The sequence below is a fragment of the Mobula birostris genome, chromosome 1 (assembly GCF_030028105.1).
Source record: "Mobula birostris isolate sMobBir1 chromosome 1, sMobBir1.hap1, whole genome shotgun sequence".
NCBI classification, from domain to species: domain Eukaryota; kingdom Metazoa; phylum Chordata; class Chondrichthyes; order Myliobatiformes; family Myliobatidae; genus Mobula; species Mobula birostris.
This window is the reverse complement of record NC_092370.1, coordinates 175,270,369-175,297,552: the sequence shown is the minus strand read 5'-3', so window position 1 is coordinate 175,297,552 and position 27,184 is coordinate 175,270,369. Positions and strand designations below refer to the sequence as shown.

The 27,184-nt window shown below is 42.2% G+C and overlaps 1 protein-coding gene and 1 pseudogene across 5 annotated transcripts in view; both read right to left on the bottom strand.

Moving 5' to 3' along the window:
- The window catches only part of LOC140201773 (gephyrin), a 667,155-nt gene that overhangs the window by 249,419 nt on the left and 390,552 nt on the right, over positions 1-27,184 (bottom strand). The window lies entirely within an intron of this gene.
- Positions 1,352-25,590, bottom strand: LOC140198904 (uncharacterized; annotated as a pseudogene).

Here is a 27,184-nt window from a genome sequence, read left to right as displayed (position 1 = left end):
TTTCATCAGTTCCCCCGCTTATGCAATGTTTGAGAAGCTATGGAGAGGTCTCTGGATACAAAATTAATGAAGCGAAATCTGAAGCTATGATGATTACAGGGACCTGGCCAAATTATCTGGATGGTGAAATGACTTTTCGTTGGCCCAAACAGGGCTTTAGATATTTGGGGGTTAGTTTACCTCATAGTTCCTCCCAACTGTTTGCAGCCAATTATGTTAAACTTATTAACCAAGTGAGGAGAGACCTTGAACATTGGGAGATGCTTCCTTTATCACTGATAGTTGATCAGGATGAATATTTTGCCTAGGTTTTTTTTTTCCAGTGCTCTACCCTACCCATAATAGTTCCTATATCTACTTTTAAAATGTTGGACAGGCTTATCAGTAGGTTTATAGGGCAGAAAAAGAAGCCCACAGTGAGACTAAAAGTGTTATACCCAGATAAAAAACAGGGAGGTTTAGCTTTACCTCATTTAAATATCTATTATTAGGCTGCCCAATTAAGAGCAACTGTGTCATAGATCAGAGAAGACGTGGATTCAAGATGGGTTCACATAGAACAAAATTCAATTGGTGAGTTATCTTTAGCAGCTCTTCCTTTTTAAAATCCAACGTGTGGCAGAATGTTGAGACTCAGAATGAATGGGTTAACTATACATTGAAAGTATAGGATAGAATTAAGAAAAAAATAGATCTTCCAAGGACTATATCAAGGGCCCGAAGCAAAAGTTTGAGCACCCTGAATGGCCAGTACTTAGTAACACCCCCTTTGGCAAGTATCACAGCTTGTAAACGCTTTTCGTAGCCAGCTAAGTGTCTTTCAATTCTTGTTTGGGGGATTTTCGCCCATTCTTCCTTGCAAAAGGCTTCTAGTTCTGTGAGATTCTTGGGCCATCTTGCATGCACTGCTCTTTTGAGGTCTATCCACAGATTCTCGATGATACTTAGGTTGGGGGACAGTGAGGGCCATGGCAAAACCTTCAGCTTGTGCCTCTTGAGGTAGTCCATCATGGATTTTTTCAAATGGTGTGATGTTTGCTTCCAGAATTTGCTGGTATTTAATTGAATTCATTCTTCCCTCTACCAGTAAATGTTCCTCGTGCCACTGGCTGCAACCAACACAAGCCCAAAGCATGACCGATCCACCCCCGTACTTAACAGTTGGAGAGGTGTTCTTTTCATGAAATTCTGCACCTTTTTTCTCCAAACATACCTTTGCTCATTGCGGCCAAAATTCAGTATCAGAAGTTTGCAAAGGAACATCTAAACAAGCCTGATGCATTTTGAAACAAGTCCTGTGGACTGATAAAGTTAAAATAGAACTTTTTGGCCACTCTGTCCCAACGTTTGTTCACAACATCCCTAGTCTTGTGCGGCTTGGTCCAATCCTTGATGTTATCCAGCCACGTTGTTCTTTGCCTTCCTCTTCCTTTCCATATAGCAAGTCTGACAAGATGTTATCTCTCCGTGTAACGTGTCCACAATAAGCAACTTTTAACTTCATTATCTTCTCCAGCAGTATCCATGGTCTATCAACTTCAGACAAAACCCTCTCATTTGAAACTTTCTCTACCCAGCTGATCTTCAACATTCGTCGAGAGCACCACATTTCAAAAGCATTAATTCGTTTCATGTCATCCTTCTTCAGAGTCCATGTTTCTGATCCATACCTCAGCACTGACCACACGCAACACTCGAGGAAGCAGATCCTACTTTGGATGTCTACTTTCCTTTTGCATAGTAGATCTTTTAGCTTCATTAACTGGGTCTTAGCCATACCTATTCTCCTTCTGATCGCAACTTCACATCTTCCGTCATCTGTCAGACAACTGCCAAGATAATCAAACGTTCGCACCTCTTCAATGTCTTGTCCATTCACTTGTAATGATACCATCATGAATGAGTCTGTAGTGCTTGTTTTGCTTACCACCATCGATTTCGTTTTCTTAGGGTTGATTTTTAGTCCATATTCAAGGCTTTTCTCATTCACTTTATTCAGCATAATTTGCAGTTCACATTCGCTGTGAGCTAACAACGCAGTGTCGTCCGCATACCTGATGTTATCCACCTTCCAGCCTCCAATTGGAATACTTGTCTCCTGATGGTCGCATTCCCGAAAAATCCATTCTCCGTGGAGGTTGAACAAATCCAGCGAGCCAACACAGCCTTGCCCGACGCCTCGTTTAATACATGCCCATGGTGATAGCTCATTTTCTACGCTGACTGCCGCTTTCTGTTTCCAATACAAGTTCCTTATTATTTGCACATTCTCCTGTCCCAGATCATACTTGTTCAGCACCTCTATTACTTTCTCGTGTCTTACTTTATCAAAAGCCTTTTCATAGTCAATAAAGCATAAGTAGATGGGCTTTTGTGCCTCAATGCATCTCTCCACGATGTTTCACAATGCAAATATTCCTTCCTTTGTTCCTGAACCTTTACGAAAACCAAACTGTGTTTCTCCAGTTTCATCACTGATTGTACCTTTCATTCTGCCGAACACTATTTTCAACAATAATTTGAGGGAAGGGTGGAGAAGGGAAATGCTGTGGTGATTAGGGATTCGTCAGCTAGGGGAAGGGACAGGAGGTTCTGTTGGCAAGATTACTGATGGTATGTTGTCTCGCGGTTGCCAAGGTCCTGGATATCTCGAATTGAGTCCTCAACTTTCTTAAGTGGGAGGGTGAACAGTTAGAAGTTGTGGTCCATGTAGGTACCAATGACATGGGTAGGACGAATGTCGAGGTTCTGCATAGGGAGTTTGATGCTTAAAGGGTAGGACCTCCAGAGTTGTGATCTCAGGACTGCTACTAGTGACACGTGCTAGTAAGGCCAGAATTAGGAAGATTATACAGTTTAATATGTGGCTAAGGAGTTCATATAAGAGGGAGGGCATAAGATTTTTGGATTATTGGGCTCTCTTCCAGGGAAGATGGAATGAGATGGTTTGCACCTGAATTGGAGGGGGACTAATATCTTAGCAGAAGGGTTTGTTAATGCTGCATGGTGGGGTTTGAACTAGAGTTGCACGGGGATGGGAGCCAGAGTGCCAGGACAGTTAGTGGAGAGGTTGTGGAGGCAGAAGTTGGTAAGACCTCAAACACAGTTAAGAATCAAAAGATGAGCATGGTGTGACTAGTGTCCTGAGCAGCATATATTTTAATGCAAGAAATAGCGTAGGAAAGATGGGTGATAATGCTGAAGATAAGGCAGCTGGTTTACAAACAAGCAATGTGTGGTGAGAAGAGGCTGTTGATAGGGCAGAATTGCAGTCAACTTGCAACATAAGAAGCGGGCAAAATTAAAAAGGATGAATACAGGTCTGAAGGTGTTATATTTGAATGCGTGCAATGCACAGAATAAGGTAGATGAACTTGTAGCACAGTTGCAGACTGGCATGTATGATGTTGTTGGCATCACTGAATCATGGCTGAAAAGCAGGGAGCTTAATGTCCATGGATACACATTGTATCGAAAGGATAGGCAGGAAGGGAGAGGGGATGGCATTGCTGTGTTGGTAAAAAATGAAATCAAATCATTGGAAAGAAGTAAGATAGGGTCAAAAATATAGAATCATTGTGGATAGCGCTAAGGAACTGCAAGAGTAAAATGACCCTGAGGGCAGTTGTATGTGGATCCCCAAGCAGTAGTAAGGATGTGGTCTACAAATTATAACAGGAGATAGAAAATGCATGCCAAAAGGGTAATGTTTCAATAGTCATGGGGGATTTTAATATACAGGTATATTGGGAAAATCAGGTTTCTTGCTGGATTCCAAGAGGGGGAATTTCTTGAGTACTATGAGATGGCTTTTATAGAGTAGCTCATGGTTAAGCCCACGAGGGGATCAGCTATTCTGTATTGGGCGATTGAGTGTTGTGCAATGAACCGGAATTGATTAGAGAGAGCTTAAGGTAAAAGGATCCCTAGGGATAAGTGGTCATAATATGATCGAATTTATCCTGAACTTCGAAAAGGCAAAGCTAAAGTCAGATGTATCAGTATTACAGTGGAGTAAAGGGAATTTTAGAGGCATGAGAGAGGAGTTAGCCAGAATTGATTGGAAAAGAACACAGGCAGGGTTGACAGCAGAGCAGCAATGGCTGGAATTTCTGGAAGCAATTCGGAAGGGCACAGGATATACATCCCAAGGAGGAAGAAGTATTCTAAAGGAAAGATGACACAACCATGGCTAACAACAGAAGTCAAAGCCAACATAAAAGCCAAAGACAGAACATATAACAGTGCAAAAATTGTGGGAAATTATAGGATTGGGAAGCTTTTAAAAACCAATAGGTGGCAACTAAAAAGTCATCAAGAAAGTAAAGATGGAATATGAAAGTATGCGAGCCAATAATATTAAAGTGGATATCAATAGTTTCTTCAGAATCATACAATGTAAAAGAGAGGTGAGAGTGGATATTGGACCACAGGTAAATGATGCTGGAGAGGACGTAATGGGGGACAAGGAAATGGAGGACGAACTGAATAAGTATTTTGCATCAGTCTTCACTGTGGAAGACACTAGCAGTATGGTGGAAGGTCCCGGTTCAGAGGTCATGAAGTATATGAAGTTACCATTACTAGAGAGAAGGTTCTTGGGAAACTGAAAGGTCTGAGGGTAAATAAGTCACTTGGACCAGATGGTGTATATCCCAGGGTTCTGAAAGAGATTGTGAAGGAATTAGTTATGATCTTTCACGAATTACTACATTCTGGACTGGTTCCGGAAGACAGGAAAATTGCAAATGTCACTCCAATCTTCAAGAAGGAAGAGAGGCAGAAGAAAGGAAACGAAAGGCTAGTTTGTCTGACCTCAGTGGTTGGGAAGATATTGGAGTCGATTACATGATAAAATAGGCTGTATGGTTTCCTCAAGGAAAGATCTTGCCTGACAAATCTACTGGAATTCTTTGAAGAAGTAACAAGCAAGATAGACAAAGGCGAATTGGTTGATGTTGAGTACTTGGATTTTCAGAAGACCTTTGACAAGCTGCTTAACAACCTATGAGTCCGTGGTATTACAGGAAAGATTCTAGCATGGATAAAGCCATGTCTGATTGGTAGGAGGCAAAAAGTGGGAATAAAGGGAGCTTTTTCTGGTTGGCTGCTGGTGATTAGTGGTGTTCCACAGGGACCGATTCCTTTTATGTAAGATGTCAATAATTTGGATAATGGAATTGATGGCTTTGCTGCAAAGTTTATAGACGATACGAAGATTGGTAGAGAGGCAGGTAGTTCTGAGGAAGTAGAGTGACTACAGAAGGCCAGACAAATCAGAATGGCAAAGAAATGGCAGATGGAACACAATGTCAGGAAGTGTATGGTCATGCACTTTGGTAGAATAAATGAAAGGGTTGATTATTTTCTAGATGGAGAGAAAATATAAGGAACTGAGGTGCAAAGAGATTTGGGAGTCCTTGTGCAGGATTCCCTAAAGGTGAATTTGTCATATGAAGAGTGTTTGATGGCTCTGGGCCAGTATTCACTAGAATTCAGAAGAATTAAGGGTGACCACATTGAAACCTATTGAATGGTGAAAGGCCTTGTTAGAGAGGACATTTCCACCGATGGGAGGGTCTAAGACCAGAGGGCACAGCCTCAGAACAGATGGAGTCCTTTTAGAATGAAGTGGAGGAGAAATTTCTTTAGCCACGAAGTGGTGAATCTGTGGAATTTTTTGCCACAGGCAGCTATGGAGGTCAAGTCTTTATACAGTGGCATACAAAAGTTTGGGAACCCCGGTCAAAATTTCTGTTACTCTGAATAGCTAAGCAAGTAAAAGATGACCTGATTTCCAAAAGGCATTAAGTTAAAGATGACACATTTCTTTAATATTTTAAGCAAGATTACTTTTTTAGTTCCATCTTTTACAGTTTCAAAATAACAGAAAAGGAAAAAGGCCCGAAGCAAAATGTTTTGGCACCCTGCATGGTCAGTACTTAGTAACACCCACTTTGGCAAGTATCACAGTTTGTAAATGCTTTTTGTAGCCAGCTAAGAGTCTTTCAATTCTTCTTTGGGGGACTTTTGTCCATTCTTCCTTGCAAAAGTCTTCTGTGAGGTTCTTGGGCCATCTTGCATGCATTGCTCTTTTAAAGTCTATCCACAGATCTTCAATGATGTTTAGGTTGGGGAACTGTGAGGGCCATGGCAAAACCTTCAGCTTGCGCCTCTTGAGGTAGTCCACTAAGATGTTGAGGTGTGTTTAGGATCATTATCTTGTTGTAGAAGCCATCCTCTTTTCATCTTCAGCTTTTTTACAGATGGTGTGATGTTTGTTTCCAGAATTTACTGGTATTTAATTGAATTCATTCTTCCCTCTACTAGTGAAATGTTCCCTGTGCCACTGGCTGCAACACAAGCCCAAAGCATAATCAATCCACTCCTGTGCTTAACAGCTGGAGAGGTGTTCTTTTCATGAAATTCTGCACCCTTTTTTCTCCAAACATACCTTTGCTCATAGCAGCCAAAAAGTTCTATTTTAACTTCATCAGTCCACAGGACTTGTTTCCAAAATGCAGCAGGCTTGTTTAGATGTTCCTTTCCAAACTTCTGACGCTGGATTTTGTAATGAGGATGCAGGAAAGGTTTTCTTCTGATGACTCTTCCATGAAGGTCATATTTATGCAGGTGTCACTGCACAGTAGAACAGTGCACCACCACTCCAGAGTCTGCTCAATCTTCCTGAAGGTCTTTTGCAGTCAAACAGGGGTTTTGATTTGCCTTTCTAGCAATCCTACGAGCAGTTCTCTCGGAAAGTTTTCTTGGTCTTCTAGACCTCAACTTGACCTCCACTGTTCCTGTTAATTGCCATTTCTTAATTACATTACGAACTGAGGAAACGGCTACCTGAAAACGCTTGGGTATCTTCTTATAGCCTTCTCCTACTTTGTGAGCATCATTTATTTTAATTTTCAGAGTGCTAGGCAGCTGCTGAGAGGAGACTATGGCTGCTGATTGTTGGGACAAGGTTTGAGAAGTCAGGGCATTTATAAAGCTTTGAAATTTGCATGACCCTGGCCTTTCCTAACGATGACTGTGGACAAGTCATAGCTCTAACATGCTAATTAAGGTCTGAGACCTTGGTAAAAGTTATCTGAGAGCTCAGATCTCTTGGGGTGCCCAAACTTTTGCACGGTGCTCCTTTCCTTTTTTTTCCACTCTAAAATTGTACAAGACAAAAATAATACACTAATCTTGCTTAAAATGTTGAAAAGAATATTTCATCTTTAACTTTATGACTTTTGGAGATCAGTTCATCTTCTACTCACTTAACTATTCACAGTAACAGAAATTTTGAGTAGGGGTGCCCAAACTTTTGCATGCCAGTGTATGCATCAAAGGCAGAGATTGATAAGATTCTTGACTGGTCAGAGCATGACGGGATACGGGTAAAAGGCAGGAGAGTGGGGCTGAGAGGAAAATTGGATCAGCCATGTTGAAACGGCAGCACAGACCCAACGGGCCAAATGGTCTAATTCTACTCTGATACCTTATGGTCTTATGTCTAATTCAAGCGACAGAAAGCTGAAACTCAGCCAGCTCCATAATTGTCACTAACCTCCACAGCAATTAGGACATTTTGAAAAGGTGATGCCTCAAAAAGGCGGCATCCAACATTAAGAACACCCATCAATCTTCTCATTGATAACATCAAAAAGAAGGTACAGGAGCCTGAAGACACACAATCAGCATTTCAGGAACAGCTTCTTTCCATTCCACTATCAGATTTCTAAATTGATAGTGAACCCCTGTACACTACTTCACTCTTTTTAAAAACTTGATTCTGATTCTATCAGTCTGCTGTAAATCCTGAATTGTACATAATTCCTATTTTACAATTAATGGGTGCCAAGTTAAAAAAAACTTATTTCCCTCCTAAACATCAGGCAAGCATTTTAAATGAATTATTCACCTTCTACCAAGTCCTACAAGATGCAATTCAATTCTTAATCTGGTATTTTTTTTTAAACTATTATCTCCACTATTTATTTACATTCACAGGATAGTTTGAGGTGTAGAACACAACACTGTAACTGGCTTTGCCTTTAAATTAACTTGACTAATCATATTTTACAGAATCTGAAGGAAGGATAAAACATTCAGAAACTATTAAGGGTTGCTTGAAAGGTTCATACAGAATAAGCAATATTGATCATGATTGTGAAAATACCATATGACTTAACAGTCAGCAGTATTTTTCTATGAACAATATTATCATACTATAAAGGTCAATCATCTTGTATATTCTATTTAGGATCCAACCGAATGCATTGAATATCTGATAAAACTAACATTATCTGCAGATACAGAGGTATAAATTTCACGAGAAAATCAGTAAGCACTTTACTGTTTTGAAATATATATAATAGAAACTACAAGTTAGCAAAGAATTTTAAAAACACTCAAGATTGATAAAAATGGCTATTTAGAGGAGAAATTAACTAGATGACATTACAAGCACAGTGATACTTATAAAACCAGATTTTCTTTTGGTGAAACAGATGTAGTAATAAGAGATATTTTTCCAAATCTGTTTTAAAACTGCAAGATTTGAATAAACACTGCTGCACATGTTTCTACCCATGTAGCAGTAAGCTTCAAAAATATTGTTGTAGATTACAGCAACTCAACAATTAGTTTTGCTCAACCCTTTATATGAGAATTTCTAACAGTTTTAACATTCAAGATTCAAGATTCAAAAAACTTTATTGTCATTCTAACCATACATCAGCTCTGCAGGGCAGAATGAGACAGTGTTTCTCAGGGGCAGTGCAAGCATAACATAACAAACGCAACACTAAATAATAAACATAACAATAAATAGTAAAACACAACAGCCACATGTCAGTTAAAATCAGTTATAAGTGTCTAGTGCAAGTTAAAAGTGTCCAAAGCAGAGTCAGGTGGAGCAGCTATTTAGCAGTCTGACTGCCTGTGGGAGGAAGCTGTTTAGTAGCCTCATGGTTTTAGTTTTGATGCTCCTGTAACGTTTGCCTGATGGCAGAAGAACAAACAGTTCATGGAGAGGGTGTGAGGGGTCTTTAGTGATGTACCGTGTCTTCTGGAGGCATCGACTCTGAAAGAGGTCTTGGACGGAAGGTAGGGAGACCCCAATAACCTTCTCTGCTCCCCTAACCACCCTCTGCAAGGCCTTTTTGTCGACAGCACTGCAGCTAGAGTACCAGGTTGTGATGCAAAAGGTCAGCACACTCTCAACCACGCCTCTGTAGAATGTAGTTAAGATGTTAGTGGGGAGTGATGCTTGTTTAAGCTCCCTCAGAAAGTGCAATCTCTGCTGGGCCCATTTCACAATCCCAGTGGTGTTCCTGGACCAGGTGAGATTGTCCGAGATCTGCACCCCAAGGAACTTGATGTTCTCCACTCTCTCCACTGTGGAGCCGCTGATGCTGAGGGTGTGTGCGCAGGCTGAGACCGTCTGAAATCGACAATCATCTCCTTGGTTTTGGTGAAACATGGTGAGGGAATGTAATGAAGATGGCCACCTAATGCCAACTGCTCTGAGTACAGTTCAGGTTCCAGCAAGAAAGAACAAGGATGGCAAGGTGCAGAAGCTTTGAATGTAGAGAGTCATAGTAAATTTAGTCAAGAAGGAAAAACAAGCATATGTAAGGCTTAGGAAGCCAAAATGAAAAGGAGCTGGAAAAGAACTCACAAAGAAAATTAGGAGTGCCAGAATGGGCCGTGAAAATTCCTTGGCAGGCAGGATAAAAGAGAATCCTAAGGCATTCTATACATACATTAATAGCAAGAGGATAACTAGTGAGAGAGCAGGATTGTAAACTTAAATTCACCAGACCAATAACGACACCACAAACAGTTCTTTACTTTATCCTTTTCACCATTTTATTTGTTCAAACTCAGCCGGCGAGAGGCACAGATTCAGAACACCAGAGGGACAGAATTCCTCTCCCCCGGGGGCTCGTATCGAACCTCTGTCTAACATGCAGACACGTTACAATTTATAAAACTCGACAGACACAGAGCACTTAGTTCAACCGTCATTCCCACCAAGTCTGTTGGAGCAAAACTTAATTACTTAGATAAGAGAGTCCTCTAAATCAAGGTTTTAATTACAAATGGATGTATTGTCCAGCCCTTATCAGTTATTCCTTTTGCTAGGCCCTGACTTAATTACAGACAGATGTTCACTCCTGTCCTTATCAGTGAGTCCTCCCTTTCCCTAAACAAAGAGGGAATTTAGCTCAATAAGTGCAAAACCATAAGTCAGGATGTGTGAGACCCATGAGAACTCAACCCCCATTACAGTCTTTGAGTCGTTAATCTAAACAAACTGCAGGCAGATTCCTCAGTGAAGGACAAACAGAAATTTGTACACTATCCAGAACAGAGCACACATAAGTTTGCACTTAATTTTAACCCGTTATTTAACAGAGTCCAAGAATCATTTCTTAAATCCCCAATACCCTTAAGACTTCATCATTCCCTCTTTTTTATCATTACATGATAAACTTTTACAATCGATTGTCCTCTCTACAACAGGATACAAAACATGGCCAAAGGCACTGTAGGATACAGACAATAATCAAAATTAATACAATCACAGACTTCCGAAATGCAAAAACAACCCCCAGAAGTCCCCAAATATATTATGGGCCAGGGCCATCCCCCTTTCACAAGCCTTAAATCGCTCAGTCACTACAGCCCCTTGCATACACCGGATACCACTCACAACACTAGTCCTAGAAATAAGATGATCAGGATTTATGATCATGTACCCGACAGCTCTTCCTATTATTCCAGGTGTCCAAGGGTTTCCCTCCTTGAAGATGAGTTATGTCCCCAGCTTTGACTTCAGTGGTGTCCCAATCATCCCTCAGAATACATCGCTCTGTGCTGTTGTTACTCAGAGTACCTGGCTGGTTCACTGTAATGGTCAAACGTATTTCAGGATCGCCACAGGAATTAAGAATGCTATTCACCGTCACAACTTGGAACTGACCCTTGTGAAAGCTTATACCATCATCTGAACACTTCCTCCTTGGGCAGCTCATTTTTGCTGCTCTGTCGAAACTTTGTAGCTTGATCCCCATCTTCGTTTCTTGTGAGTTGTCTGATAATGTAACTTCTGCAAGCATTGTTTTGTTTAATATTTTGGAATGTAGTTCATGCTGATATGTTTCTGTCTCCAAAAGTGTGACAGCCTTTTCTTTGTTGCCTATATAATCAGCCTGTGTCTCTTCATAGTTTTTGCGTTTTGAATTTATGCAGTGAGGTATAGTATCCCCTTTGCACAGTTCTCATTGATGTTTTGCAGGTATGTCAGGAGTTTTCAGGAGATCCAGCTTTGAGGGTGTTTGCAGCTTCTGTAGCCAAACTTTATTCACTGGCATTGTGGACTGAATCCATTCGCTCTCCCTTTTACTGTAGCCATCATATTGTGTTTTAGTTACTCAAGTCAATGCAGAATCACAACTTTTATTCTGTATATGTGTATATTGTTTTGTATCTAATCTCTGAAAAGGATTCCTTAATGGATTTATATGCGTGGGCAATTGTATGTTCCCCATCTTGTTCTTTCTGGTCAAACAAAACTTTGCATCTGTCTGTACAGTAGCTGGAGATGGGAACACCTTCAAAGTACTATTTATACACTGTCTTGTCTTCATATTTTTCAGCTTCCCATTCTCAGCACAGCGCTGCATAGCTGAAACCCAGAAACAGTCTGCTTAATAGCCGTTAGACACTCTTCTAGAAGACTATCGGAGGAAGCCTCTGTGTTTGCAATGCGGTATCACCCTTCCCTTTAACCAGGGTTCCTCTTCATTTCTTTGACTTCAGTGCCCTATTGGGACTAGTAAATCTTTTCCCAGGCAGCTTAATGGAACAAAGTGTCTCACAATCTTTCAATGGACTTTGCCTCTTTTTGTTCTCAGTAAACTTATATTGTGGAACCGGTTTCTCATTTTCTATATCTGAACAGCTCAAAAAAATGCTGACATTCAGCTATTATATTTTCCTTTGATTGGCTAAAACTATAACGGCGGACTGGTATCATAGTGGGTACTGCAATCTCATTCATTTGTGTTTCAGGAACAGTAAAAATTTCTACATTATTCACTGGACATTCAGGGACTGCTTCACTGACATCGGAAGTGCCTGGAATACTTGATTTCACAAAATTCTCTTCATTGCTGCTTTCTAATTGACTTAAGTCCATGGGGAAAGTTTTTATCCCTTTTGTTTCATCAATTCCATGTCCAAATGAAATTTCCTCGGTTTCTTTTCCACCAATGATGAATTTCCTTTAATTCCAGAGAGTCCGTCTACTCAGTTCCTTCAGTAACATGTTTGCAGTCTGTTTGATGTATCCACCGAGATTGCCCCCTCAGTTTCACAGCTGTGGGAGTGGTCAGTAACACCTGATACAGTCCTCTCCACCGAGGTCAGAGTTTCCCTCGATCCCAGTTCTTGATCAGGGCAAAATTTCCAGGCTCAATCGTGGAATAGTCACCTTTGGGGTGGGTTTTGTTTTCCCAATAGGCCTGCCGCACCTGTGAATGCAAGCTTTGGAGAGTTTTAGTTAACTTGCATAAGTATTTTCCCATCTCCTCCCCCAAGGTATGCATATCTAATTTTGCAGGTAAGCTCTCAGGGAGGAGCGGCAAACAAGGTCGGGGTCCCCATGGGGTTCCAAAGGCTTCCCGCAGATAATTTCTGCAGGTGATAACCCCGTCTTACTTGATGGTGTGATTCTCATATGGAATAGGGCTAAGGGTAAAACCTTCCACCAGGTCAATCCAGTTCCTTGTGTAAGTTTGGCCAACTTATCTTTCAAAATACCATTGGCTCGTTCCACTATGCCACTGCTTTTGGATGATGGGTGCAGTGGAACTGCTGTTTTATAGCATGTTCTTTACAGACTTTCTCATTTATTTTGGCAACAAAATGTGGCCCATTGTCCGAGCTTATCATTTCTGGAAGTCCATAGCGAGGAATTATTTCTTTTAGCAATATTTTCACAACAGTCATAGCAGCATTGTTAGTTGTAGGTACAGCTTCAATCCATCTGCTAAATACATCTACTATCACTGAACAATATTTATAACAATGTACTCTAGGTAGTTCTATAAAATCAAGTTGCAAACAAGAAAAAGGTCCATCAGGCAATGGGGTAGTTCCGGAACCACAAGGCATCCCCTTTCATTTTCTTACAAATTAAGTATGCTTTGGCTCGCTTTTCAGCTGCTTTCTGGAAATCAGGGTGCCATCAAGATTGTAACAATGTATTAACCATTCCCTCCTTGTCCAGGTGTGTACAATTATGTACATAACCTATCAAAATAGGTAAGAACACAGAGGGAACACAGACCTGTCCCACACCGGTCACCCATAATTTGGTCTGAGGTTCAAGGTGGCAACCTATTTGGGACTATAGTTTGTGCTCTCCTTCAGGGGCGTCCCCCTGATAGTTACGTATTTCCCCCATATCCGGCACAGCCATCCATGGGTCACGTCTAATAGAGGCCTGCTTATTTCCTGAGGGGATCAAAAGTGTGCGGTTCAAGGCTGTCTGTTTGGCCGCCAGGATGTGTGAGGATGTGTGAGACCCATGTCTAAGTCAGGACCCATGAGAACTCAACCCCTATTACAGTCTGTGAGTCATTAATCTAAACAAGCTGCAGGCAGATCCCTCAGTGAAGGACAAACAGAAATTTGTACACTAGCCAGCACAGAGCACACATAAGTTTGCGCTTAATTTTAACCTGTTATTTACAAGAGTCCAAGAATCATTTCTTACGTCCCCAATACCCTTAAAACTTCATCAGGATCACTCAAGGATGAAGGAGGGAACATGAGCTTGGAAGAAGAAGACGTGGTACAGGTTCTAAATGGGTACTCAGCATCAATATTTACCAAGAAGAAGAATGTTGAGGTCAGGGAGATTAGTGTGGAACAACTAGTATGTGAGGACATTTTGAGATAGAGATGAAAGTAGTAATGAGTCTCGTAGAAAATTAAGGTGGATAGGTCATTGGGGCTGATAGGATGTGCCCCTGTTTATTGAAGGAAGCAAGAGATGAGATTGTTGGAGCCTTGGGGAAAATTTTTGTGTATTCTCTTGCCACAGGTAATGTCCTGAAGGCCTGGTGGGTAGCTAATGTTGTTCCATTGTCCAAGGAGACAAACAGGGATAATCCTGGAAATAATAGACTCGTGAGTCTCATATCAGTGGTAGAGAAACTACTGGAGAAGATCCTTAGGGATAGGATTTATGAGTATTTGGAAAACCATTGCCTAATTAGTGACATTGGTATAGTCACATTTTACTAATTTGATTGAGATTTTTGAGGAGGTGGCAACGATGACCGAAGAAAGTAAAGCTGTGGATGTTGAACATGTGGACTCTAGTAAAGCATTTGACAAGGCCCCTCATGGGAGGCTCATCCAGAATATTAAGAGGCATGGAAATACGATGAGCTGGCCAGACAGAAGGGGCTTGCCCACAGAAGATGAAGGATAGTGTTCGATCAGATTTATTCTGACTGACAGCCTGTGACTTGTAGCATTCCACAAAGCCAAGAAAAGGAAAGCCTTTTGTGTATGGCAGAATGACATCAGCAGCAAGACCAAAAGAGATGCTTACTCTAGAGATAAGGGAAAAGCCCAGCATCGGATGAGAGAGCTAAAGAATTCTTGGTGGACTGAGAAAGCCCAGGGAATACAGAGACTCGCAGAACTCTGGTGACATAAAAGGCTTCTTCAGTGCCATCAAAGCAGTCTATGGTACAAGATACTGTGGATTAAACCTCCTACCCTCAAAGGATGGGAAGAACTTTTTAAAGACCATAAGACATAGGAGCAGAATTAGGTCAATCAGCCCTTTGGGTCTGCTCTGCTATTCCATCATGGCTGATTTATTATCCCTCTCAACCCCATTCTCCTGCATTCTCCCTGTAACCTTTGATGACCTGATTAATCAAAAAGCTATAAACCTCCACAGCAGTCTGTGGCAATGAATTCCACAGATTTACCACACACTGCCTAAGAAGTATTTTCCACATCCCTGTTCTAATTGAATGTCCCTCTATTCTGAGGTCATGCCCTCTGGTCCTAGACTCTCCCACTATTGGAAACATCCTCTCCACATCCACTCTATATAGGCTTTTCAAAATTCAATACGTTTCAATGACATACCCCCTACATTCATCTAAACTCCAGTGAGCACAGGCCAAGAGTAATCAAATGCCCCTCATATGTTAATCCAGTCATTTCTTGGATTATTCTTGTGAACTTCCTCTGGACCCTCTCTAATGTCAGCACATCTTTTCTTAGATAAAGGGCCTAAAACTGCTCACAATACTCCAAGTGCAGAAACCAATGCCTATTAAAACCTCAGCATGCGTCCTTGCTTTTGTATTCTCTCCTCTCAGAATGAATTGCATTTGCGTTCCTCACCATGGACTCAACCTGCAAGTTAATCTTTAGGGAGTCCTGATGAGGTCTCCCAAGTATACTTGCACCTCTGATTTTTGAACTTTATTTCCTTATTTATAGTTCACAACTTTATTCTTTCTACCAAAGTGCATGACCATGCACTTTCCTGAACTATATTCCATCTGCTGCTTCTATGCCCATTCTCCCAATCTGTCTAAGTGCTTCAACACCACCTGCCCCTTCACCTAGTTTCATATCATCAAACTTGGCCACAAAGCCATCATTTCCTTCATTCAAATCACTAAGATATAACATGAAAAGAAGCGGTTCCAATATTGATTTCTGCGGAATACTACTAGTCACCTTTATTCTTTCTCTTTGCCTCCTGCCAGTCAGCCATCTATCCATGCTGGTATCTTTCCTGTAATACCATGGACTCTTTTCTTGTTAAGCAGCATTGTGAGTGGTATCTTGCAAAGGCCTTCTGAAAATCCAAATAAACAACATACACTAATTCTCCTTTTTAACTAACCTGCCTGTTATTTCCTCAAAAGATTCCAACAAATATGTCAGGCAAGATTTTCCCCTTAAGGAAACCATGCTGATTTTGGCCTATATTGTTATGTACCTCCAAGTACCTTGAAACCTCATCCTTAATAATAGAGTGCAACATCTTTCCAATCACTGAAGTCGGGTTAACTAGCCTATAATTTCCTTTCTTCTGCCTCCCTCCCTTCTTAAAGATTAGAGCAACATTTGCATTTTTCCAATCTTCTGGAACCATTCCAGAATCTAGTTATCCTGGAAAGATCATTACTAATGCCTTCACAATCTCTTCAGCTACCTCTTTCAGAACATCCAGATGTAGTCCATCTGGTCCAGGTGACTTGTCTACCTTCAGACTTTCCAACTCCCCCAGCAACTTCTCCTTTAGGAGCTTACTTCTGCCACCCGGCACTTCCATATTTCTGGCATTCTGCTAGTGTCTCTACAGTGAAGAGTGACACAAGATACTTAATAAGTTCCTCCACCAACCCTTTACCCCAATTACTACCCTGACAGCATAATTTTCCCGCTGTCCAATATCCAATTTCACCTCTCTTTTACTCTAGATATCTGAAAAAAAATTGTATCCTTTTTTATATTATTGGCTAGCTTACCTTCACATTTCATCTTTTCTCTCTTTATGGCTTTTTTAGCTGCCTTCTGTTGGTTTGTAAAAACTTCCCAATCTTCTACCTTCCCACCAATTTTTGCTATATTATATGCCCTCTCTTTTGCTTTTACGTTGTCTTTGACTTCCTTAGTTAGCCACAGTTGCCTCATCCTCTCTTTAGAATACTATATCTTTCTCTTGGGAACAGTTCCAACCGGATTTGAAATCCCCGATGACTATCATAACATTGCCCCTATTACATCTTCCTTTTCTATCTCCCTGTGTAATTTGTACACCACATTGTGCTCACTGTTCAGAGGCCTATATGTAACTCATATCAGGGATTTTTTATTCTTGCAGTTTCTTTTTTTTTAATTTTGTGTTTTTTTTTGCTCAGCATAACAAAACTTTCAATTTCCAGATACACTTAATTTACATTTCTTCCCCTCAGATATCAGGTATCAGAACACTTCCTTCAAAATATAGACATCAACACAACATCCTATACAAAAGGCCTTATTAGTATAGCAGAGAGGTTTACATCTGTATACTGCAGAAAAGGTTGCCATGTTTTATGAAAATTATTTGCTTTTAAGTGTACCATACATGTCAAAAAGTCCAAAGGAATGTATTCCATGATTAATTTACGCCAACCAAAAAGTCCAGGGGCCTTATCGGATATCCAACAAAGTAAAATGATCTTCCTCGCACAAAAAGTCAGGATGTTAAAAAGTTTTTTCTGATGTACATTAATAATACGACTGCTGGGTAAGCCTAAGAGAAAAGACACTGGGTCCAGTGCAAGCTCCATGTTCAGAATCTTTTCTATTTCACCCAAAATATCACTCCAGTAGGCCTGAAGTTTGGGACAAGTCCAAAAACAGTGGGCGAAAGTTCCAGTATTTACTTTACATTTAGAACATACTGGAGAAACTCCCGTCTTAAATTTCGAGAGATGATCCTCAATCTGGCTAGACATTGAAGCTTCACAAGCAAAATGCCCTCTTATTAATTTGCTTTTCCTCAATAAGATGAAACTAGTTAAGGAATATTGTTGCAATCCAATAACAATGAATACAGTCAGGGCTTGGAGGGCGGAGCAACAAATTGAGGGCAGCACAGCAAAAATATCACCCTTCACTCCAATAACCCGCAGTCCAGATTTTCAGCCTGGCATAATGGATTCTGGACTTAAACTTTGGATTTCTAAGGGTATTTTCCATCTAGGAGATTTGTTTGATGAAGGAACGATGATTTTTTTAGTCAAATAGTACAGAAATTTAACATACCCAACAAAGATCTTTTCTGATTCTTTCAGATAAGAGATTATACACAGAAAAAAACATCATTGTTAACTGATTTCTATAGTTCTGACATAGAAAAGAGGGTGTTTCGTTCTTTTTACAGCATCCTGAGGGAATGTTCTTGTGGAGAGGCTGAGCAGCTGGGAAGGGTCTGGGAGGAAGAGCTGGGAGTAGAAATTACAGCTGAAACATGGGAAGACATCTGTGATAATGCAAAGAAAATTCCAAATAAACTGATTCCTAAGCTCCGGAACCTGGGCCTTAGCACTCAGATCTGCAGCTGGATCTTCAACTTCCTCACAGACAGGACCCAGGCTGTAAAAAATAAGGGACAAGATCTCCTCTACAATCACTCTGAGCACCGGTGCCCCACAAGGCTGTGAACTCAGCCCCCTGCTGTACTCAGTGTACACCCATAATTCCGTGACTGTGTAGCCAAGTTTCCATCGAACTCAATATATAAGTTTGCTGATGACACCACCATTGTAGGCCGTATCTCGGGTAACGATGAGTTTGAGTACAGAGAGGAAATTAAGAACTTGGTGGCATGGTGCGAAGACAATAACCTATCCCTCAACGTCAGCAAGGCGAAGGAATTGGTTGTTGACTTCAGAAGGAGTAGCGGACTGCCTGACCCAATTTACATCGGTGGTGCGCAAGTGAAACAGGTCAAAAGTTCCTCGGGGTCAATATCACAAATGACCTGACTTGGTCCAACCAAGCAGAGTCCACTGCCAAGAAGGCCCACCAGTGCCTTTACTTCCTGAGAAAGCTAAAGAAATTTGGCCTGTCCCCTAAAACCCTCACTAATTTTTATAGATGCACCGTAGAAAGCATTCTTCTAGGGTGCATCACAACCTGGTATGAAAGTTGTCCTGTCCAAGACCAGAAGAAGCTGCAGAAGATCGTGAACACAGCCCAGCACATCACACAAACCAATCTTCCGTCCTTGGACTTACCTTACACCGCACGTTGTCGGAGCAGCGCTGCCAGAATAATCAAGGACATGACCCAGCCAGCCAACACACTTTTCGTCCCCCTTCCCTTCAGGAGAAGGCTCAGGGGTTTGAAGACTCGTACGGCCAGATTTGGGAACAGCTTCTTATCAACTGTGATAAGACTGCTGAACAGATCCTGACCCAGACCTGGGTCCTACCCTCCAATCTGGACCTGCCTTTCGGTTTTTTTGCACTACCTTTCTTTCCCTTTTCTATTTCCTATTTATGATTTATAATTTAATTAAAATTTTTAATACTTGCTATCGATTTGTAATCCAGGGAGCGCGTAGCACAGAATCAAATATCACTGTGATGATTGTGTAACGTTCCGTTATATTGACTCGTGTATGTCTAGGGGAAATCCCGCCCAGCACAAAGAAAGACCCCGTACACTCGTACGCTCTAGTATCAATTGTTTGGCGACGATCTAATCTAAGGCATCTGTTAGTCTTATGAGACCATGGATCTGCACCTGAAAAGTCTTCACCCTCCAGGGCGCAGGCCTGGGCAAGGTTGTATGGAAGACCAGCAGTTGCCCATGCTGCAGGTCTCCCCTCTCCACGACACCAATGTCGTCCAAGGGAAGGGCATTAAGACCCATACAGCTTGGCATCAGTGTCATCGCAAAGCAATGTGTGATTAAGTGCCTTGCTCAAGGACACAACACGTTCCCTCGGCTGGGGCTCGAACTCACGACCTTCAGGTCATGACAATAAAGTAAAGATTTCAGTTTGTAATAGAGCTAAAACATTGCAACTCAAAATTCTGCATGGAGCCCATCTGACTCTTGCAGTTTCTTAACTCTAACCCCAAGGATTCTATATCTTCTGATCCTATGTCATCTTTTTCTAAGGATTTGATTTCATTTTTTACCAACAGAGCCACCCCACCTCCTCCATCTACTTGGCTGTCCTTTTGGAACAATGTGTATACTTGGATGTTCAGTTCTGTACTCATCACCCTTTTTGACTTTGGCCTCCTGCTACATTTTAACTCATCCTACTGACTGCACTTTTGCCCTATCATCTCTCTGTATTTCCTCACAGTTTCACCACACACTGCAAATAGTCGTATAATAACTGCTCCATCTTCAGCCCTATGACTCCGGTTCCCATCCCCCTTCCAAAGTAGTTTAAACCCTCCCCAATAGCTCTAGCAAACTTGTCTGCAAGGATATTGGACTCCTCGGGGTCAGGTGTGACCCATCCTTTTTGTACAGTTCATACCTTCCCCAGAAGAGATCCCAATGATCCAGAAATCTGAAACCCTGCCCCCTGCACCAATTCTTCAGCTATGTATTGATCTGCCAAATCATCTGATTCTTACCTTCACTGGCAGTTCACCCTCCCTCCTTAAAATGCTTTAGAATAAAAGGATTGGAAGAATATCAACTATTGATGAAGAGCAGCACACACAAAATGCTGGCAGAACTCAGCATGCCAGGCAGCACCTATGGAGAAGAGCACAGTCGACTTTTCGGTCTCTTTTCCATAGATGCTGCCTGGCGTGTTGAGTTCCTCCAGCATTTTGTGTGAGTTGCTTGGATTTCCAGCATATGCAGATTTTCTCTTGTTTATCAATGAAGATTGCACCTTCAAGAACTTCTTAACCACAAGAGCTCTGCTGAATTAGAGGTTACTAACTGAATCCTTCACAGACATGTGATAAAAGACATGGGGGACATCCCAGTACGATAGGTGCCATCAGGAGCCTGAAAAGCAACAAAGCCACTGATCCTGATGGGATCCCAACAGAGAATCTCAAGGAAGACGATGGACCAGCACTCGTGAGCCACATTCACGTCCTGCTCCTGAAGGTCTGGGAAAATGAGCAACTGCCTTCAGAACTCAGGGATGCTCTAACAGTAATCATATTCAACAAGTGAGCCAAGATAGATAGTGACAATTACAGAGGTATCTCCTGTTTGTCAACAACAGGCAAAATGTGTGCGCGTATTCTTGTCAAATGACTGCTTCTGCTATCTGACGAAGTACTCCCTGAATCTCAGTGTGGTTTCTGCCCATCTAGAGGCACTATAGACATGATCTTTACAGCATGACATTTACAGGAAAAATGCCGTGAATAAAAGCAACCCTGCACTTGGCTTTTATAGATTTGACAAAGTCATTTGACACAGTAGACCACCAAGTTCACTGGCATATACTATCAAGACATGGCTGCCCTGACAAATACTGAGGCTATAGCATGATGGCATGCCAGTCACAGTATTCAGTAACTCAGTAATACTTACTTTACTTTATTGTCGCCAAACAATTGATACTAGAGCGTACAATCATCACAGCGATACTTGATTCTGTGCTTTGCACTCCCTGGAGTACACATCGATAGTAAATAGTAAAAACTTAAATTATAAATCATAAATAGAAAAAAGAAAAGGGAAAGTAAGGTAGTGCAAAAAACTGAGAGGCAAGTCCGGATATTTGGAGGGTATGGCCTAGATCTGGGTTCAGGATCCATTCAGCAGTCTTATCACAGTTGGAAAGAAGCTGTTCCCAAATCTGGCCGTACGTGTCTTCAAGCTCCTGAGCCTTCTCCTGGAGGGAAGAGGGACGAAAAGTGTGTTGGCTGGCTGGGTCGTGTCCTTGATTACCCTGGCAGCACTGCTCCGACAGCGTGCGGTGTAAAGTGAGTCCAAGGACGGAAGATTGGTTTGTGTGATGTGCTGGGCTGTGGTCACGATCTTCTGTAGCTTCTTCCGGTCTTGGACAGGGCAACTTCATACCAGGTTGTGATGCACCCTAGAAGAATGCTTTCTACGGTGCATCTATAAAAATTAGTGAGGATTTTAGGGGACAGGCCAAATTTCTTTAGTTTTCTCAGGAAGTAAAGGCACTAGTGGGCCTTCTTGGCAGTGGACTCTGCTTGGTTGGACCAAGTCAGGTCATTTGTGATATTGACCCCGACGAACTTAAAGCTTTTTACCTGTTCCACTTGTGCACCACCGATGTAAATGGGGCCGTGCAGTCCGCTACTCCTGAAGTAAACAACCAGTTCCTTCATCAAAGTTATTGTCTTCGCACCATGCCACCAAGTTCTTAATTTCCTCTCTGTACTCAAACTCATCGTTACCTGAGATACGGCCTACAATTGTGGTGTCATCAGCAAACTTATATATTGAGTTCGATGGAAACTTGGCTACACAGTCACGGAATTATGGGTGTACACTGAGTACAGCAGGGGGCTGAGTTCACAGCCTTGTGGGGCACTGGTGCTCAGAATGATTGTAGAGGCCAGCTTGTCCCTTAACAGTGTGCTGAATCAGAACCTTTCCTTCATTTTCAAGGCAGGAGTCAAACAGGGCTGCACATAGCACCCACACTAATTTGCCATCTTTATTCTTGCTATCATTCAGACATTGGTCAAGACTTGCCACAAGGAATTCTAATCATGTATAAAATGGACAGGAGGCTTTTCAAGGTCAGCTGGTTCAAGGACAAGAAAAAGCTCTTAACCACCACTATGATGTGTTTCAGTATGTACATGACAACACCATTGCAGCACACTCAGAAGACCTCCAATATATCATGAATGTCTTTACAAAGGCATATAAGGCCCTGGGTCTTGTTTTGAATATTAAAACAACACAGGTCTTATATGAGGCACTGCCCAACCAGCCATTTACCCAGTCCACTGCAAATGTTGATGATATCACCCATGAAAATGTAGACCACTTCCCCTATCTTGGCAGCATTCTCTCCTCAAAAGTAGACATTGACTCATGAGATCAACCACTGCATGAGTACTGCTAGTGGAGCCTGTGCAAGAGTAAGGGAAAGAGTCCAAACAAAGCTTTTTGTCTGTATAGCCATCATCATTCCTACGTTCAGCTGAATCATGCTTACCTACAAACTCTGGAATAATACCATCGAAGAATCTTATGAAAGATTTTGAAAAACAGCTGGAAGGACAGAGACAGTAACACCAATGTACTGGAGAAGGCCAACATGAACAGCATCTCCTCCATGATTAAGCAACACCAACTCTGATGGATAGGTCACGTCATCCAGATGCCTAAGTCATGTCTCCACAAACAGATCCTTTATTCCCAGTTGAAGGAAGGTGAGCAAGCAGCTGCTGAGCTTCAAAGATAACATCAAAATCAGCCTGAAGAAATTCAACATTACATCTAAGAACTGCAGTCAATAGATACACTTGGAGGAAATCTGTTGAAACCGACCTCCACTGTGCCTCCGAGAACAAGCGACAGCTGCCAAAGGAAAGACTGAACAACCAAAAGATCCAATCATTAATCACAACAACTTACTCTTGCCTACACTGCACGAGAATATGTGGATCATGATTGGCCTCTCTAGCCACATGGAACCCACTAATCAAACATCACACTCGACTCGTGTGATCCCATTACCACTACCAAATTGGGAACTCTGATATAGGGTTTAATTTCACCAAATGTAAGGTGTTCTACTTTGGGAGATCAAATGTACATTGTTACTATACCCAGGGATTCAGATTCAGTTTTATTTATCACATGTACATCAAAACCTATAGCAAAATGCATCATTTGTGTTAACAACCAACACAACTTAAAAATGCGCTGGGGGCAACCCGCAAATGTCACGATACATCCTGGCGTCAACATGGCATGTCCACGTGGCTCAGAAAAAACACAGAAATCAACAAGCAACAAAACAACAGCAAGATAAGCCCCTTCCTTTCCTCCCACCCACTCACACACACAGACCTTCAACTCCAGGACAGGCCTCCAACCCCGCCTAGACTCTGGTCTCCAACTCCCCACATCCTTGCCCATAAACCCTAAGCTAACCTCTAATTTCCCCACATCCCTGCCCCTAAACCCGAAACTAGCCACCCTCTCTGTCCCTAAAACTATCCCTAAAAACTTAAAAAAAAACCAAGTCTGAGCCACAATCTCAATAGAAGCTGCAGTTCAGCGCCATCTTGACCGGAAGCTCACAGTTCTGGGCTGGGTACCTGCTAGTTAGTATCCAATCCGGAATTGTAGGATCTCATCATCCAAATTAATAACTCCCTGTATATGGCTGCATGGTGGGATCATAAAGACCTCCTCTATTAGTCAAGGAACTGAGTTTAAGAGTCGGGAAATGATGTTGCATGTATATAAAACCTTAGTGAGGCCTCATCTGATGTGCTGCATCGGTCGTCTGGTTGCCCCATTATAGGAAGGATCAATAGGGTTTGGAGAGGATTGCCAAGATGCTGCCTGGATTAAAAGATGTTCTCTGTTAGAAAATGGAGGACAAATTTGGGATGTTTTCTCTGGAGCAGCAGAGACTGAGGGGAGATCTGATAGAGGTTTATAAAATTATGAGAGATACAGGTAGAATAGACATAAATAGGCATCCGTTAGTCTCATGAGACCATAGATCTTCACCTTGGAAGGTTTCCAGGGCGCAGGTTGTATGGAAGACCGGCAGTTGCCCATGCTGCAAGTCTCCCCTCTCCACGCCACCGATGTTGTCCAAGGGAAGGGCACTTGGGCCGGTACAGATTGGCACTGGTGTCGTCGCAGAGCAATGTGTGGTTAAGTGCCTTGCTCAAGGACACAACATGCTGAGGCTCGAACTAGCGACCTTCAGATCATTAGGAAAGGAAAGGTACATCGCATCCGGAGTTTCTTTGGTTAGCGGACCGATTTCCCTCCACGCCTCTGTGACGTAGTGGGGACCCGCATACGAGGCAAGTTACAGCAGTGGTTTGCCATTGCCTTCTGCCGGGTGAGTTTCCAAAGAGATCACCAGCTCGTAACCCAGCACGGATGGAAAGCATGCAGGGGAGCCCAGCTGGATTCGAACTCGGGACCTTTCATCCCGAAGTCTGGCACTGATGCCACTACGCCACCGGCCGGGTCCAGATCACTAGACCAACGCCTTTACCACTTGGCCACGGATTCAGACAACTGGTACTTCTATCCCAGGATCAACATATCTAATAGTAAAGGGTATGTATTTAAGGTGAGAACAGGAAAGTTGAAAGGAGATGTGTAGGGCAATTATTTTTTCTCATCACAGAGTGGTGAGTAGCTGGAATGCACTGCAGGTGGTGCAGGAGGTATACATGATAATAGGCAATATATCATATATACAATGAAAAAAATATTTGCAACAGTATCATAGGCACATGGTATCACTTAAGCAGCATTCACAAGAAAAAGACAATAATACAGTTCTACAAGAAAATAATAAACATTAAAACAAAAATGAGTGAAATCCACTTTAGTGCAAAATGATTAGAGTGGCCATAGCCTTTCTCAATAGCCGTTCTTGAACTTGGTGGTGTTTGACTTCAAAGTTCTTTACCTCCTTCCCAATGGTAGCTGTGAAAAGATGGCATGGCCCAGATGGGGATCATTAATGATGGATGTAGCCTTCTTGACACAGCACTTCCTGTAGTTACTATCGATGATGGGGAGGGACACCATCATGATGGATCGGATAGAGTCCATTACTCTCTGCAGCTTCTATCCTTCCTGTGCATTTGAATTGCCATACCAATCCATAATGCAACCATGATATTTTCAACAGTTCATCTTTACATTTTTGTTAGTATTTGGTGACAAGTATGGCCTCCTTAACCTCCCAAGAAAGTAAAGGCGTTGGCACATTTTTCTTAGGTGCTGGACCCAGGACAGGTTATCTTACATGTGGATACCCAGGAATTTCAAGTTGCTGACTCTCTCCACTGCCATTTCCCCAATATAGCCAGGTGCATATTTATGCCAGCCCTTTCCTGAAGTGAACAATCAGCTCTTTAATCTTGCTGACATTGAGTGAGAGGCTGTTGTTACAGCACCTCTCAACAGGGTGCTCTATTTTGCTCCAGAAAGCTGCCTCATTACCACCTATGATTCCTTCATTACCTTCTTCAATTTTCACATTGGCAAATTTAAAGAAGGCATTGGAGATGTAGTTAGCCACACAGTCTAGTGCATATATAGAGTAGATCATGGGACTAAGCAGGGCAACATGTTAGTGTAACAGGTGCCACCAGCAGTAAGATCAGGTTCAATTCCCTCTGCTGTCATTAAGTATGTACATCCTCCCCGTGACTATGTGAGTTTCCTCTGGGTGCTCTGGTTTCCTCCCACATTCCAAAATTATGTACGGTTAGGGTTAGTGAGTTGTGGCATGCTATGTTGGCGCTGGAAGCATGGCAACACCTGGGGGCTGCCCAGCACATTTATCACTGATTTGATTTGATACATTTCACTGTATGTTTCAATGTACATGTGACAGATACTGGGCTATAGTCGATAACAGAAGCCTGACATATGAATTCCTGATGTCCAGATGGTTCAGAGCATTAGAGAAATCACATCTGCTGTTGACCTGTTTTGGCAGGAGACAAACTGGATCACGTCTAGATCATCTTCAAGGCAAGAGTTGTTTTGGGCATTAACCTATCTCTCAAAGCATTTCATTATAGTTAAAAGTAGGTGCCACCAGACAGAGGCAGGTCACCACAGCCTTCTTGAGTACCAACGATACCTTTCTGAAGCAGGTGGTAACCTCAGAGCACAGGAGTAAGAGATTGAATAATTCAGCCAGTTAGTCTGCACATATTTTGAGTAGTCAGCTAGGTATGCTGTCTGGATCAGATGCCTTTCGTAGATTTATCCTTTTGAAGGATGCCTAGGCATTGGTCACAGAGAATGAAATACTAACAAGGTCATCGAGGTATGTCGGGGCTCTTTAGATGCGTCATTGTTTGCCCTATCAAAGTGTCTATAAAAGGCATTAAGCTCACACAGGAGTTGCTATTTATACTACTGGATCTATCCTTGTAGGAAGTTATATTGGAGGGAATTATGGTGTTGAATGCTGAACTATAGTCCAAAAATAGCATTCTCACACAAGTATCCTTCTTCTCCAGATGTGGAAGGACGGTGTGTAGAACTGTGGTTATTGCATCATCTGTCAGTCGGTTGTGTCAGTAGGCAAATTGTAGGGGGTCCAGTGTAGGTGGCAGCATGCTGCAGGTGTAGTCCATGACCAGCCTCTCAAAGCGGCCAGTGAGTGAGTGGGCCAGTGAAGCAGTGGAGTTTTGAGGCTTTGACTCGAGAGGCTTCGACGAGAAGAGGCGGAGGACGAGCTTGCTCGCAGTTAGTCTTTACAATGCCTCCTGAGACGGTGATGTGCCTCTCATGTGAGATGTAGCAGTCTTGGGGGAACTCCCCTCTCTCGCAGAGTCACACCTGCCAGAAGAGCATACGGCTGGGCGATCTGGAAGACCATGTAAGGAATCTGGAGCAGCAGCTGGATGACCTTCGACTAATAAGGGAG